General features: G+C 39.8%; 1 protein-coding gene across 1 annotated transcript in view; it reads left to right on the top strand.

Moving 5' to 3' along the window:
• Positions 1-17,130, top strand: part of DYTN (dystrotelin) — a 60,046-nt gene that overhangs the window by 33,552 nt on the left and 9,364 nt on the right. The gene's annotated exons all lie outside the window — the stretch shown is intronic.

The raw sequence follows: 17,130 nt of genomic DNA, 5'->3' as shown, positions 1-17,130 counted from the left end.
AGAAGGTCAGGGTATTCCCACATTCCTACTTTTTACTTCAATAGCCAATTTTCTCTAACCTCGAATAAATCTTTTCCTTTCTTATTTCTGTGTAGTGGTTCCTTTAATATACGCTAAAATTTGCACCATTTTAGAATGTGTTTTACTGCTATCTATTCAGCTCAATTGCTTTTATTTATTTATTTTTTTAATTTTTTGTTTACTGCAGTAACGTTGGTTTATAACATTGTATAAATTTCAGGTATACATCATTATACTTCTATTTCTGCATAGATTACATCATGTTCACCACCCAAATACTAATTACAACCCATCACCACGCACATGTGCCGAATTATCCCTTTCGTCCTCCTCCCTCCCCTCTTTCCCTCTGGTAACCACCAATCCAATCTCTGTCTCTATGTGTTTGTTTATTGTTGTTATTATCTACTACTTAATGAGTGAGATCATTCGGTATTTGACCTTCTCCCTCTGACTTATTTCACTTTGCATAATACCCTCAATGTCCATCCATGTTGCCACAAATTGCTGGATTTCATCGTTTCTTATGGCTGGGTAGTATTCCATTGTGTATATATACCACATCTTCCTTATCTATTCGTCCCTTGATGGGCACTTAGGTTGCTTCCAAGTCTTGGCTATTGTGAATAACGCTGCAATGAACACAGGGGTGCATGTATCTTTACATATTGGTGTTTTCAAGTTCTTTGGTTAAATACCCAACAGAGGAATAACTGGATCATATGGTAGTTCTATCCTTAATTTTTTGAGGAATCTCCATACTGTTTTCCATAGTGGCTGTACCAGTTTGCACTCCCACCAGCAGTGTGTGAGAGTTCCCTTCTCTCCACATCCTCTCCAAGACTTGTTGTTTCCTGTCTTGTTAATTATAGCCATTCTGATGGGCGTGAGGTGATATCTCATTGTAGTTTTGATTTGCATTTCCCTGATAGTTAATGATGTTGAACATGTTTTCATGTGCCTGTTGGCCATCTGTATATCTTCTTTGGAGAAATGTCTGTTCAGGTCTTTTGCCCATTTTTTAATTGGGTTGGTAGTTTTTTTGTTGTTGAGATGCATGAGTTCTTTATATATTTTGGAGATTAAGCCCTTATCAGATGTATGGTTTGCAAATATCTTCTCCCAGTTGTTAGGTTGTCTTTTCGTTTTGTTGATGGTTTCCTTTGCTGTGCATAAGCTTTTTAGTTTGATGTAGTCCCATTTGTTTATTTTTTCTATTGTTTCTCTTTCCCGGTCAGACGTGGTGCTTGAAAATATGTTGCTAAGACTGATGTCGAAGAGCGTTCTGTCTATGTTTTCTTCTAGAAGTTTCATAGTTTCAGGTCTTACATTCAAGTATTTAATCCATTTTGAGTTAATTTTTGTGTATGGTGTAAGGTAAGGGTCTACTTTCATTTTTTTGCGTGTAGCTGTCCAGTTTTCCCAACACCATTTGTTGAAGAGACGTTCTTTTCTCCATTGTATGTTCTTGGCTCCTTTGTCGAAGATTAGCTGTCCATAGAAATGTGGGTTTATTTCTGGGCTTTCGATTCTATTCCATTGATCTGTGTGTCTGTTTTTGTGCCAGTACCGTGCTGTTTTCGTTACTATAGCTTTGTAGTATATTTTGAAATCAGGGAGTGTGATACCTCCAGCTTTGTTCTTTTTTCTCAGGATTCCTTTAGCTATCTGGGGTCCTTTGTTGTTCCATATAAATTTTAGGATTCTTCGTTCTGTTTCTGTGAAAAGTTGTGTTGGAACTTTGATAGGGATTGCATTGAATCTATAGATTGCTTTAGGAAGTATGGACATCTTAACTATGTTAATTCTTCTAATCCAAGAGCACGGAATATCTTTCCATTTCTTTTTGTCTTCTTCAATTTCTTTCAGCAACATTTTATAGTTTTCAGTGTACAGATCTTTCACCTCTTTGGTTAAGTTTATTCCTAGGTATTTTATTCTTTTTGTTGCAATTGTAAATGGGATTGTATTCTTAATTTCTCTTTCTGCTGCTTCATTGTTTGTGTATAGAAATGCAACTGATTTTTGTATGTTGATTTTGTATCCTGCAACTTTACTGTATTCATTTATTACTTCTAAAAGTTTTTTGGTGGATTCTTTAGGGTTGTCTATATATAAAATCATGTCATCTGCAAATAGTGAGAGTTTCACTTCTTCCTTTCCAATTTGGATCCATTTTATTTCTTTTTCTTGCCTGATTGCTGTGGCTAGGACTTCGAGTACTATGTTAAATAGGAGTGGTGAGAGTGGGCATCCTTGTCTGGTTCCTGTTCTTAGAGGGATAGCTTTCAGTTTTTCACCATTGAGGATGATATTAGCTGTGGGTTTGTCATATATGGTCTTTATTATGTTGAGATACTTTCCTTCTATACCCATTTTATTCAGAGTTTTTATCATAAGTCAATGCTGTATCTTGTCAAATGCTTTCTCTGCATCTATTGAGATGATCATGTGATTTTTATTCTTCATTTTATTAATGTGGTGTATTACGTTGATTGATTTGCGAATGTTGAACTATCTCTGCATCCCTGGAATAATTCCCACTTGATCGTGGTGTATAATCTTTTTAATGTATTGTTGTATGCGATTTGCTAGTATTTTGTTGAGGATTTTTGCATTGATGTTCATCAGTGATATTGGCCTGTAATTTTCTTTTTTTGTGTTGTCCTTGTCTGGTTTTGGTATCAGGGTAATGTCAGCTTCATAGAATGAGTTAGGGAGCTTCCCCGCCTCCTCAAATTTTTGGAAGAGTTTGAAAAGGATAGGTATTAAGTCTTCTTTGAATGTTTGGTAGAATTCACCAGGGAAGCCATCTGGTCCTGGACTTTTATTTTTGGGGAGGTTTTTGATTACTGTTTTGATCTCCTTACTGGTGATTGGTCTATTAAAATTCTCTATTTCTTCTTGATCCAGTTTTGGAAGGTTGTATGATTCTAAGAATTTATCCATTTCTTCCAGATTGTCGAATTTGTTGGCATATAGCTTTTCATAGTATTCTCTTATAATCTTTTGTATTTCTGAGGTGTCTGTTGTAATTTCTCCTCTTTCATTTCTGATTTTACTTATTTGAGCCTTCTCTCTTTTTTTCTTGGTGAGTCTAGCTAAAGGTTTGTCAATTTTGTTGATCTTTTCAAAGAACCAGCTCTTGGTTTTATTAATTTTTTCTATTGTTTTTTTAGTCTCTATTTCATTTATTTCTGCTCTGATTTTTATTATTTCCCATCTTCTACTGATTTGGGGCTTTGTTTGTTCTTCTTTTTCCAGTTCCTTTAGGTGCATTGTTAGATTGCTTATTTGAGATTTTTCTTGTTTGTTGAGATAGGCCTGTATTGCTTTAAACTTCCCTCTTAGAACTGCTTTTGCTGTATCCGATAAATTCTGGCATGTCGTATTTTCATTTTCATTGGTCTCCAGGTATTTTTTGATTTCTCCTTTGATTTCTTCATTGCCTCAATCATTGTTCAGTAGCATTTTGTTTAGTCTCCACGTATTTGTGGCTTTTCTGATTTTCTTCCTATAGTTGATTTCCAGTTTCATACCATTGTGGTCAGAAAAGATGCTTGGTATTATTTCAATCTTCTTAAATTATGTAGACTTGTTTTGTGGCCTAATTTGTGATCAATCGTGGAGAATGTTCCATGTGCATTTGAAAAGAACGTGTATTCTTCGGTTTTTGGATGGAATGCTCTGTATATATCTACTAGGTCCATCTGTTCTAGTGTGTCATTTAAGGCCAATGTTTCCTTATTGATCTTCTGTTTGGATGATCTATCTGTTGGTGTAAGTGGAGTGTTAAAGTCCCCTACTATTATTGTGTTACTGTCTATTTCTCTTTTTATGTCTGTTAATAGTTGCTTTATATATTTAGGTGCTCCTATGTTGGGTGCATAGATATTTACAAGTGTTATATCCTCTTGTAGGATTGTTCTCTTGATCATTATGTAATTCCCTTCTTTGTCTCTTTTTACAGTTTTTGTTTTAAAGTCTATTTTGTCTGATATGAGTATTGCTACCCCAGCTTTCTTTTCATTGCCATTTGCATGGAATATCTTTTTCCATCCCTTCTCTTTCAGTTTGTGAGTGTCTTTAGGTCTGAATTGTGTCTCTTGTATGCAGCATATATATGGGTCTTGTTTTTTTATCCAATCAGCCACCCTATGCCTTTTAATTGGAGCATTCAGTCCATTGACGTTTAAAGTAGCTATTGATAAGTATGTACTTATTGCCATTTTTTAACTTTTTTTCTCCTTGTTTTAGTAGTCCTCTATACAGAATTGATGATCTCTTTAGTTTGACCTTTGTCTGAAAGCTCTACTCTTTAACTCCCTTCCTCCCTCATTTTATGTTTTTGATATCATATCTGACCTCTTTTTTTTTTCTTTTTTTTTTTATTGATATTTTAATGGTTTCTAACATTGTGAAATTTTGGGTTGTACATTTTTGTTTGTCCATCACCACATATATGACTCCCTTCACCCCTTGTGCCCACCCCCCACCCCCACTGCCCTGGTAACCACAGTCCAGTTTTCTCTGTCCATGTTTTGGTTTATATTCCACATATGAGTGAGATCATACAGTGTTTGTCTTTCTCTTTCTGGCTTATTTCACTTAACATAATACGCTCCAGGCCCATCCATGTTGTTGCAAATGGGACGATTTTGTCTTTTTTTATGGCTGAGTAGTATTCCATTGTATATATATACCACATTTTCTTAATCCAATCGTCAGTCGAGGGACACTTAGGTTGCTTCCACTTCTTGGCTATGGTGAATAATGCTGCAATGAACATAGGGGTGCATAAGCCTCTTTGGATTGTTGATTTCAGGTGTGTTGGATAGATTCCCAGTAGTGGGATGGCTGGATCATAGGGCATCTCTATTTTTAATTCTTTGAGGAATCTCCATACCGTTTTCCATAGAGGCTGCACCAATTTGCATTCCCACCAGCTGTGTATGAGGGTTCCTGTTTCTCCACATCCTCTCCAACATTTGTTGTTTTTTGTCTTGGTGATTATAGCCATTCTAACAGGCGTGAGGTGGTATCTTAGTGTTGTTTTGATTTGCATTTCCCTGATGATTAGTGATGTTGAGCATCTTTTCATGTGCCTATTGGCCATCTGTATATCTTCCTTGGAGAAGTGTCTGTTCATTTCCTCTGCCCATTTTTTGATCGGGTTGTTTGTTTTTTTGTTGTTCAATTGTGTGAGTTCTTTATATATTATGGAGATCAACCCCTTGTCAGATGTATGTTTTGCAAATATTCTCTCCCAGCTGGTTGGTTGATTCTGGTTTCATTTGATATCTGACCTCTTTTTTGTGCAATTGTATCCATTACCCTCTTATCATGGAAATAGATAACTTTTCCTATTTGTAGTCTTCTCTTTTCCCCTTAAATCAGTCCCTTTAACATTTCTTGTAGCACTGGTTTCTTTGTGACAAACTCCTTGAATTTTTGCTTGTCTGGGAAACTTTTTATCTCTCCTTCTATTTTGAATGATAACCTTGCTGGGTAGAGTATTCTTGGCTGTAAGTTTTTTCCTTTTAGCACTTTAAATATATCATGCCACTCTCCTCTAGCCTGTAATGTTTCTGCTGAGAAGTCAGCTGATAGCCTTATGGCGTTTCCTTTGTATGTAACCTGACTTTCTCTTACAGCTTTTAGGATTCTCTCTTTATCTTTAATTCTGGACATTTTTTTTTTTTTTTGTGAGGAAGATCAGCCCTGAGCTAACATCCATGCTAATCCTCCTCTTTTTCCTGAGGAAGACCGGCTCTGAGCTAACATCTATTGCCAATCCTCCTCCTTTTTTTTTCCCCAAAGCCCCAGTAGATAGTTGTACGTCATAGTTGCACATCCTTCTAGTTGCTGTATGTGGGACGTGGCCTCAGCATGGCCAGAGAAGCAGTGAGTCCGTGCATGCCTGGGATCCGAACCCGGGCCGCCAGTAGCGGAGCGCGCACACTTAACCGCTAAGCCACCGGGCCGGCCCTAATTCTGGACATTTTGATTATGATGTGTCTTGGTGTGGGCCTCTTTGGGTTTATCTTGTTTGGGGCTCTCTGTGCTTCCTGTACCTGGATGTCTGTTTCCTTCCTTAGGTTAGGGAAGTTTTCATCTATTATTTCTTGAAATAGATTCTCTGACCCCTTGTCTCGCTCTTCTCCTTCCGGGACACCTATAACACGGATATTAGTGCGCTTGATGTTGTCCCAGAGGTCCCTTAGACTGTCCTCACTCTTTTTAATTCTTTTCTCTTTTACCTGTTCAGCTTGGGTAATTTCTTCTAGTCTTTTGTCCAGCTCACAGATCAATTCTTCTGTATCCTCTACTCTGCTTTTGAGTCCCTCCAGTGAATTTTTCATTTCCAGTATTGTATTCTTCATTTCTGATTGGTTCTTTTTTATATCTTCCATTTCTTTGTTGACATTCTCACTGAGTTTATCTATTCTTCTCCCCAGATCAGTGAGCATGCTTAACACTCTTTGTTTGAACTCTCTGTTGGGTAGGTTGCTCATTTCTGTTTCACTTAGTTCCTTTTCTGGGGTTTTGTCCTGTTCCCTTACTTGGAATGTATTCCTTTGCCTTCTCATTTTGCCTCTTTCCCTGTACTTGTGTCTGTGTATTAGGTAGGTCAGCTACCTCTCCTGTTCTTACAGAGGTGACCTTATATAAGTGATGCCTTCGAAGGCCTGCAGTGTGCTTCCCTCAGTTCTCAATGTTCCAGGAGTGACCCCTATGTGGGCTACACGTGTCCTTCTGTTGTGGCGTGTTTGCTCTCCCTATAGGCGCCCAGGGAGGCTGAGTTATGCTCCTGGCCAGCTGTTGTAATGCTCAGCTGCTTGTAGTTGTTGTGGGCCCTTCAGTCTCTTTATCAAGTGTGGGAAGCCCCAGCACAGTTGGCTGCAAGTTCTAATACCATATTTGTGTTGCAGTATTTCTTTTAAGTGAGTAGGCCCCCAGCGTGGCTGGTTGTTAGGCTCAGGGGCTTACAATTACTATAAGCCTCCAGCCTTTAGGTCTCTTGTCAGCTCTCTGAGGATTGCAGCTGGGTGGGGCTGGCCTCAGGCATGGGAGCACCCAATTGTTTCAGGTTTTGGAAAGTGGGGCAAACCCCCTATGTGGGTCTTTGAGAAGCACAAGTCTTCTGTAGCTGACAAGCTCCACCACCCACAGGTCCACACACACAGTCAACACAGTCCTGCCCCATATGCACGCTCTGACCTCCTGAAGTGGACCCTCTCTCTCCACAGAATGAGCCCCACAGACTCCACCACTGGCCCACACTCTCCACCCGCTCCTTGTGCACGCCCTGCCCCACTGAAGTGGGCCCAGTCACCAGGCTGCAGAGAATCCAGTCACCAATCTATGCAGGCCCACAAGTTGCCTGAGGGCTTGTTGTTGGGTGGGGCTAGTCCCTAGGGTGGGCTGCCTGCCCTGGCTGAGCTGGATTAAATCAGTGCTCCAGTTGGTGGGGCAGACCTGGGCTAGCAGGCCCCAGGGAGAACTCCAATGGTGTCTGTGTCAGCATGTCCACACCAGGACACAACAATGGCCGCCGCCAATGTCCCAGTCCCTGGAGAGGTCTCACCTCTCACTGCAATGCACTCAGAGCCTATCAAGTGAGTCTCTTTTCTTCAAAGGGCTGTGCACCTTTCTTTCTGGTGATTTTAGGTTGCTTTCTGAAACGGGTGAGTTTGTGCATGGGCCCTTTAAGAGCGAGTTTTAATTTCTTTGTGAACCAGCTTTTCTGGGAGTACTCCCCAACGTTTTATTATGCCATTCGTCTCAGTTGTGCTGGGTCCACAAAATGCCCCCAGTGGGAGTGCTCCCAGCTCAGGGCCCTGCTCCTCCCGGGAGGGCTGGGCACCTGTGGGCTGCTCCCCGGCAGCCATGAAGGCGGCATTTTTTCTCTCCAGAAGGGAGTTTCTGCCTCTTCCACCTCGATTAGGATTGTCCTTTGTTGCAGGAGTTCCTCTTATCCAGTTTTCAGTTCTCTCTCTGGGTAATTTTTCCACGAGTAGTTGTAAATTGGCTGTGTCTGCGGGAGGAGGTGAGTTCAGAGTCTGCCTATGCCACCATCTTGACTTCTCCTCTCAATTGCTTTTAAATTTATTTTTACATAAGAATATTATTTGAATTATTCTAGCTTTATAATACCCATTAACATATCATAGAACAAGTTTCCTCTTTGAACTGCATTTCTTTATGATCTTTCACACCATCAGTTTAACTCATATGAGATCGTTCACAAAGTAACCCAAAGTTGATAGTTTTCTTTTTTGTTTGTTTTTTTTCTATTGAGATATAATGGACATATAACATTATATTAGTTTCACATGTATAATACAATGATTCAATATTTGTATATATTGCAAAATGATCACCATAGTAAATCTATTTAACATCCATCACTACACATAGTTACAAATTTTTTTTTTCTTGTGATGAGAAATTTTAAGATCTACTCTTTTAGCAACTTTCAAATATACAATCCAGTATTACTAACTTTGGTCACCATGCTGAACATTACATCTCCGAGACTTATTTATTTTTTAACTGGAAGTTTATACCTTTTGAGCTCCTTCACCCATTTCGCTCACCCTCCACCTTCCACCTCTGGTAACCACTAATCTGTTCTCTGTATCTATGAGCTTGGTTTTTTGTTTTTTTAGATTCCACATATAAGTGAGATCATACTCTCTTTCTCTGTTTGACTTATTTCACTTAGCATAATGCCCTCAAGTTTCATCCACCTTGTCTCAAATGGCAAGATTTCTTCTTTTTATGGCTGAATAATATTCCATTGTGTGTGTGTGTGTGTGTGTGTGTGTATATACACACACATTTTCTGTATCCATTCCTTAATCAATGGACACTTAGGTTTCTTCCATGTCTTGGTTATTGTAAATAATGCTGCAGTGAACATGGGGGTGCAGACATCTTTTTGAGTTAGTGTTTTCATTTTCTTCAGATAAATACCCAGAGGTAGGATTGCTGGATCATATGGTAGGTCTATTTTTAACTTTTTGAGGAATTTCCATACTGTTTTCCATAGCAGCTGCACCAATTTGCATTCCCACCAACAGTGGACAAATGTTCCCTTTTCTCCACATCCTCACCAACACTTGTTATCTTTTGTCTTTTTGATAATAGTCATTCTAACAGGTGAAGGTGACATCTCATTGTGGTTTTGATTTGTATTTGCCTGATGATTAGTGATGTTGAGCACCTTTTTATGTACCTGATGGCCATTTGTTTGTCTTCTTTGGAAAAATGTCTATTCAGGTCTTCTGCCCATTTTTTAATCAGGTTTTTTGCTATTGAGTTGTAGGATTATATATATATATATATATTTTATATATATAGATTTTATATATATATATATATAAATACACACTTTTCTTTCCTCAATGACCTGTCAAACCTTTGTGCTAGTTCAAACTGCTGTCTTTCTTTGTCCTCAGTGGCCCTAGGCATCTAGAGTATGCTGGGTCCTGTCGGCATTCCGAGACAGGTGTGACAGAAGCCAGTGCCTCAGGCAGCCCCAAGAAAAATCAGAACATTGGACATATGGTCCAGACCTTTCCTTCCTTCTCAGGCAGAAGCTGAATTGTTCTTGTATTGTTGTTTAATCAATGTGTCTTGGAGGGAAGGAGAGTCCAGGGCTTCCTCTTCTGCCGTCTTGCTGACATCACTCTTATTTTTATGTTTTTAAGTGTTAGCTATTATTAAAAACTTATTTTTCTAGAAGAACTTTAAAATCATTTGTAAGGCACTAGATTAACCCTTTTAGTGTTTTGGTTTGATTTGCATTAAACCTATATGGTGATCTGGGAATATCTGCTATCTTTGTGATATTTAGGTCTCTACTTTTTTCGAGTCTTCTTCTAGCCCTCAGTAAAAGGTTGTATGTAGCTTACTTCTTATCATTCTGTATGCTTCTCACTGAGGGCATCCTAGGTACCTTATGTTAGTTTTTGCTTTTGTGAATAAAGACCTTTCCCAATGTATCTTTTTCTTAATTATTGATGATGGTATAGGGGGAAGTTATGGATTTTCGAATAGCTATATTGTAAAGAGAAAACTTTCTGAACTCTCTTAATAATTTCAAATATTGGTTTAGTTTGAATCTCTTGCTTCTAGGTAGACAATCAAGCAGTTTGGGAAAAAAAGATATGCTGGTCTCTTTTCAATATTTAGACCTCCTATTTCTGTTTCATGTCTTCATTCCTGAGGGACTCAGATCTTTCAGGACAATATTGAATAATGCAAGAGATGATGGGGCAGCTTATTTTATTTTAAATGGGATTAGATTTAATGGGGGCATTTATCTAGCATTTCTCCATTAAATGTTAGTTGTTGGTCTGAGATTCTTTTTAATGTACAGGAAGTCATTTTCTTTTCCTATTTTTTAAATGTTTTTTGGGGTATGTAATCAGAAGTGATTTTGAATTTATTTATTTTAAATTCTTTTTCAGCATCGATTGAAATGATCACGTTTTCCTTATTGGAGGTATTGCATTAATAGAGTCCTTGAGAGTAAACATTCCTGACACTGCTGGAACTGAAAGCTATACTTCTTTGTAGAGGATTATTCTTTAAATACATTTTCAATTTGATTTGATCATTTTTTATTTAGAATTGCAACATTTATGAGTCAGAATAGTCTCTCTCAACACTATCTGTGTCAGTTTTGAGCATTTGAGTTTTGGTGGTTACATTAAGCAACTAGTCATTTTTCATCTTTTCTTGTATTTGAAACAACTTATCTAACATAATAACTATTTATTTTTTTAACAATTGCCATTGCAATTTAAGAATAAAACCCTAGGACACTGGAACCTTTATAATATTTAGATAAATTTTTCTAGTTTTTTAAGCTTAAAAGTCTATTCATGCTTTCCTCAGTTAACTTTGATAATTTAATTTTCTTGAGAAAATTATCTATTTCATCAAGATTTTCAAATTGATTAGTTATGAAAAGTGTTTTAAACTTATCATTATATTCATTTTTCAAATCTTCAAATTTCTACTTTAATTCAACTCACATATGCTCTCAACTTTTACCCTAAAAGAATAAAGTCACATTTGTATCAGAAGGATCAAATCTGTCTGTTAGGAAAACCTATAATATTCCGAAAATGCATAACTACTGGTCAGTCTTTGGCCTATTTAATATAACCAATTGCATCATTTTTCCTGAAGAGTAGAGAGTATCAAGTTAATCTGATATTTGCAAGGATAAAGTTCATTGTAGGTTTTCTATCCAGCTAAGAACTATGAAATACTGGCCAGAGTGGCACATGTGAGTAATCCTAGTATAATTTGTGTTGTTTCTTTGTGGCGTGTTTTAGGGGACTCCATAGGGACATCCTTCACGAGACGCAGAACCTACCCTCATTCCCGTGGATCTGAGCAACGTGGATTTTCTCTGACCTGTTGCTCCAAAGAGTGAGCCATCCTAACCTCACAGTACATGCCACCCTGGTGTGCACCCAGGGAGTTGTGTCTTCACTGCCTCAGTGGACAAAGCTTGGCTTTGAAGGGACTGTTCCTAAGTCTGCATCTGAAAAGCAAGCTGCATTCAACTTGGGTATCTTTAGATTACTCCAGTGTCCATAGATCTGGAGTCTCTGCCCCGAACTTCTTTTTTTTTAAGATTTTATTTATTTATTTTTTCCCCCCAAAGTCCCAGTAGATAGTTGTATGTCATAGCTGCACATCTTCTAGTTGCTGTATGTGGGATTCGGCCTCAGCATGGCCGGAGAAGCGGTGCCTCGGTGCATGCCCAGGATGCGAACCCGGGCCCCCAGCAGCGGAGCGCACGCACTCAACCGCTAAGCCACGGGGCCGGCCCTGCCCGGAACTTCTGAATATAACTTATTTACAGATAAGTCTTTCTTCTGCCCACAGGGCCTTAACTTGGCAACTCGGTATCATAAGATTTGAAGTGATTAAACAGTAGGGGAAATCAGTTCCTACATAAGGAAAGTGTTCAGGAGTTTTAGAAGGGAAGAGAGGAGAGAGGGAGGTGGAAGAAAAATAACGATGAAGGAGGAAACTTTAAAAAAATCCCAACAAAATTTTTTGGTCAAAAGGATTCAAAATGTTCTTATGTTTTTTCTTTTTAAGTGTACGTTCTACAAATGCGTCGTCATGTTTCCAATCAGTTGAGCAGTCGCCTCCCACGTGTGACTCCACTTGTAAGCTGTGCCTCAATCACTGCAATCAGTAGTCTGATCCTAAGGAAGGTCCTCAAAATAGGATCATCTGCGGTGCTTTTCAATCATCAAAGAGGACTTGTCGTTCCCATGTAGCAGTTGTTCTGGGGGAAGCGTAAGTGGAGGGGGCCATGGGACCGCCCGGTAACCGGGGTGCGGCCTGTGCGCTGCCTGGGTGGTGTCCTTCCAGTCCTCGAGCACTGCCATCACCAGCTCCTGTGGACAGCCTCAAAGGCACCGTCTTGGCACACCTAACAGGCTCCGCTGCAGTGCCCGGCCCAGAGCTGGCATCGAGTGTGAGGGCAAACAAGGAGCTGCTCTGCTCCCTGCTTCTCATAAAAGAGGAAGAAAAGGTGTGTCCACAGCACAGACCGTTTTCACTGAAACCTTTGTTTCTTCCGAGGTTTTCCTGGTTTGGTTTCCGTCCTTTATTTCACTTGCCTTTTACTCCCTCTCACCTCGTTTTCATTTTTAAAGTCGCTACAGCCTGTCTTATGTATGTAGTACATTTCTTTCTTTGATTTTTTAGGAAAACATTTTTAATTATGCAAATAAGACCTGAATCTGTTTGCCTTATAAAAAGTTAAACTATTGCAGATAAAGGTAAAGTCCTTTTCAGCCATAATTCCCATCCCAGGTCAGGTCCCTAGTTCCCCAGAGGTAAACTGTTTGAGGAATGTCTTTGCAGACCTTATTCTGTGCATTTTCAAGTTTGCATACGTGTGTGCCCATGTGTGCACGTGTGTGCCCAAAGAGGGCAAACGGCTAGTGTCCATTAAACTTAAATCCTGAGGACCTTGCACCTACATGAACAGGGAACCGACCCGCCGTACAGCTTTGTGCGCTGCAGCATTGCTTATGATTCTGAAAGATTGGAAGCAGCCTAATGTCCTTCCACTGCGAATAACTAAATGAACCACGGCCTCTATTCTATGGATTTACCACGGTAGGTCCATCTGTGCTAACCTGAAATGCTTCTCAGTTGCAGAACAGTAGGTACCATTTGATAACACTGATATTAATAACATAAAGTTCACTGACTCAAAGGCGATGCTAGGCTTGTGGAAGCTGTCTGAATATTTGCAAGGCACAGACACAGGTCACTCGGAGGGGCCACAAAGAGTGTGCACCAACCAGAGAATGTGACTTCAAGTCTGTAGCTCAGTTTCTTCTCCTGCCCTTTCCTCTTCCTCTTTCAGGCTGTTCCCATGGAAGAACATTCCCAAGGTGGCCAGCCCCTTCTCAGATCGTTTGCGGGGAGGAGAGAAGGCCATGGGGTGCAGCGCACTTGCTGATAACTGCAGAGTAACGAGATCCCATCTCCCATGCAGACGTGCGGGAGCCACAGCTGGTGCACGGGGCCTGGGCTGGGCTGGGTCAGTCAGGCCCTGTGCTTGGGCTGCAGTGTGGTGTGAGAGACGGGGTTGGTGGACAGCCCCTCCATGAGAACTGAGCTGACCGTTACTGACTCAAAGAGACCTGGTGAATTCACAGAGAAGTGATGCTCTGAGTACTCACCCAAGCAGGAAGCAATGGAAAGACAAGCGAGTTTAAGTAGGAGGTGGAAGGCAGCAGTGAAGAGTTCTCCAGCCAAGAGAAGGAATGAGACCCAAATAATCCGTGAACGCCTTTGGGGAAGGAGATGTTGGGCAGCAACCTAACGTGGGCAAAAGACTATTGTCACTTATTTTTAAGCCTAAAACTCTTTTTTATGTTTAAATCTCTTTTTAAAAAGCTATTATGTACAAATGAGATCCCGTGACTGTACTTTGAGAGCATCTGAACATCTGCATCGTTGTATTTGGACACAAGCCCAAATACCAGTCACTTTTTGAAATAGACTGTATTTAAAAAAAAATATATATATATATATATATAATTATCGTGTTCTTATGATGACTTTTTAGGAATATGGATTAAATTCAAACCAAAAAACTTACTTTCTCTATTTCTTGCTTCTCCAGACCATGGTCAACACTAGGAATGACCTGTGGAAGACTCACAAATCCCTTGATGCTCTCCACAGGGAGAGGAGGTAGGCGCCCATGAGGACGCACACACACTGACAGCAAGGACGTGTCAGTAGCATTTCCTTCTGCTTTTATAGGAAAATCTTCTACAAAGATTTTACCATGCTCTTTTTTTTTTTTTTAATTTGGAAGACATTCCTTAAACAGAGAAATCCTATGCACAATCTGAACGGAAAAGGGCATTTTGGCTCTATTTGAGAGTTAAGCATAACAAAAATCATCTGGATAACTATATTAGGTTTTGAGTTGTGATTGCCTCGTTTTATTCCTTTTACCTACTTCTAAAGAAATCAGTATGCTTTCTCTAACAGCATCTAACTTTCTACCAGATTTATTAGGTTGGTTGGAAAATATTTACCCTCTTCTTGTGTCTCAAGGAACTAATCATTCCTTGAGTTCCTGTCTTCTGCTGTCATTCCTTTATTATGTTATTTTATTATCAATTTTCTATATATACATTATAGATAATCATTAATTTATTGAGCATTTACTAGATATATAGCTCAGATATATATGTATATGATGAGATGTGCTTCATAATATAAATGTATGAAAGACAAGGAACATTTTTAAAATCTGTGATAATTCATGAAAAGGAGCTTAATAACACTTTTAAAGTAATTTAATAATTTAAATGTTAAAAGCAATTTTAATTCTTTTCATGGTATAAGGAAAAGAAATTGGAAATAAAATTAAGAAATGTAGTATAGCAATAAAAGGCAGTTTTGAAATTTAATTCTTTAAAATTTAATTCTTAAAATATTTATCTCAAACTGATTGTTTTTAAACTAAGTTATTCCCTTTTATATCATTCATACCCACTGTGTACATGGCTGGTCTCCTAGGAAGGTATTTATCAGCTCAGCGTGTACAAAGTGGGAGGCTGATCGATGACCGAGGTCCATGTGCAGGCTTTGACCTCGCTCCTGTCTGCACCATCATCTTCATCAAGGATTTGGATAAAATAGTAGAGAGCATGCTCCTCAGATGAGTGTGACATGATGCCAAAGACGTAGATGATGAGCTGAATGAGAATCTCGGGTCACTCAGATGTCAGAGTCTGGAACAATTAATAAAGGGGTAACTAATAAAGACCAAATTTGAAGGAATTAAATGCAAGTCCTACAATTATAGGCCCAGGTTCACAACAAACAGTGTGGAAACACCTGAGATATGTAGTTACCTGTAGGTTCAATAACAGCCAACCTTGCGTCACTGATTATTTAAAAAGCAATGCAGCCTCAGACTATGTTAAAGGCAAGAGTATCATTCAGTCGTGCGTTTTCTCCTTCGCTCTATACCTGCTGGGCGCTGACCAAGGAAAGTGGTGTTCACTGCTCTGTGCAGGACTAACTTGCCTTGGAAATATTTGTATTCTAGCTGAAGGCATTCTACATGGGAGACTCAAGCTCCTTATCTCCAGAAAGCAGAACTACATATGAGGATATGCAAGTTTAGAAAGGCAGACTTCAGATCATTTGAAAGGAATCATTTCTCAAATGATCTGAACTGTTTGTTAACAGTGGATATTTGCCTGGAAAGTATTAGGCGCCCAGGTGCTGGAAAAATTGGCATCAGTAAATTATGTTCACCGGAAACTCTCCATGAGAATTTCTCTTTTAAAAAAAAGCAGATAAGGGGCTGGCCACGTGGCACAAGCAGTTAAGTGCGCGCGCTCCGCTGCGGCTGCCCGGGGTTCGCCGGTTCGGATCCCGGGCGCTCACCGACGCACGACTTGTCAGGCCATGCTGTGGCGGCGTCCCATGTAAAGTGGAGGAAGATGGGCATGGATGTTAGCCCCGGGCCAGTCTTCCTCAGCAAAAGAAAGAGGAGGATTGGCAGATGTTAGCTCAGGGCCGATCTTCCTCAAAAAAAGAAAAAAGCAGATAAGAAAAGAACTGCACTATTTTAGGGCTTTGCCTATCTTCCCCTTGATTGTGGAAGGGTGGGGTACAGGCCTTCTGCTGTCCAGGCGAGGTGGATGGACCAGAGGGGAGGAAGGGGGTGGGTGTGGTGGACACATGGGAGAAAGAGAAACTGATAGCACCTGTGACCACACTCCAAGGACAGAGAATGCAGTCTAGAGAGGCCTTCTGAGAAGGTTTCTTTGTTGTCTGCTATATAAAATCCCTGGGCTGACTCCTTTCCGAAAAACCCCTCATAAACGTGTACTTGAGGCTCCAATTATGATCCAGGATTTTAGAGTCAGACTCCTGTTTCACCTGAGTGTGAGTGTCCAGAAGTTTGAGGGCTCTCCTTTAGAGATGCTTGCTTTGGATGGGAGCCCAAAATAAATTCCAAGACCTCTCCAAGATCTATAGCAATTAGGAATTTCAAAGGCTCTAACCTTGAGAAATGTTGCATTTCCCACCAGAGAGCCAATTTCCACAAATTCCACAAATATGCCAACAGCACTGATTAAAGAATAAGATTGTACTTTAGTTAGCCAACTTTAATTGTATACATACTCTGTAACAGGAACTGTTTTAGGCCTGGGGATATGGCAACAAGCAAAATAGAAAACAAAAAGTTGCCAGAATAAAGAGACAATAAGCAATTCTTAAGTAATAGAGTGAGGAATATGTAAGTAAAATAATAAGTAAGACAGGTAGTATGTCATTATAATGTGACTATCCAGAGGTTTGAAGGCTGGAGACTAAGTCAAAACCTAAGATCTCTTCAAGCTCTGTAGCAATTTGATGTGACAAAAAGCCAGGGGGGAAAGTCGGGAAGGAGAGGGGAGGTGCTGGAGGTGAGGCTGGGGGTTCTGGTTTGCAATTTTCAGTAGGGCGGTCAGGGATGGCCTCACTGAAATTACGATGGTGAGCAAAGACTTGAAGATGAGGGAGGGCGCCGAG

The sequence above is a fragment of the Ceratotherium simum genome, chromosome 9 (assembly GCF_057802395.1).
Source record: "Ceratotherium simum simum isolate JZ-2026a chromosome 9, ASM5780239v1, whole genome shotgun sequence".
Taxonomy (NCBI): Eukaryota; Metazoa; Chordata; class Mammalia; order Perissodactyla; family Rhinocerotidae; genus Ceratotherium; species Ceratotherium simum.
The sequence above is the reverse complement of the archived record's forward strand: the minus strand, read 5'-3'. Positions and strand labels throughout refer to the sequence as shown.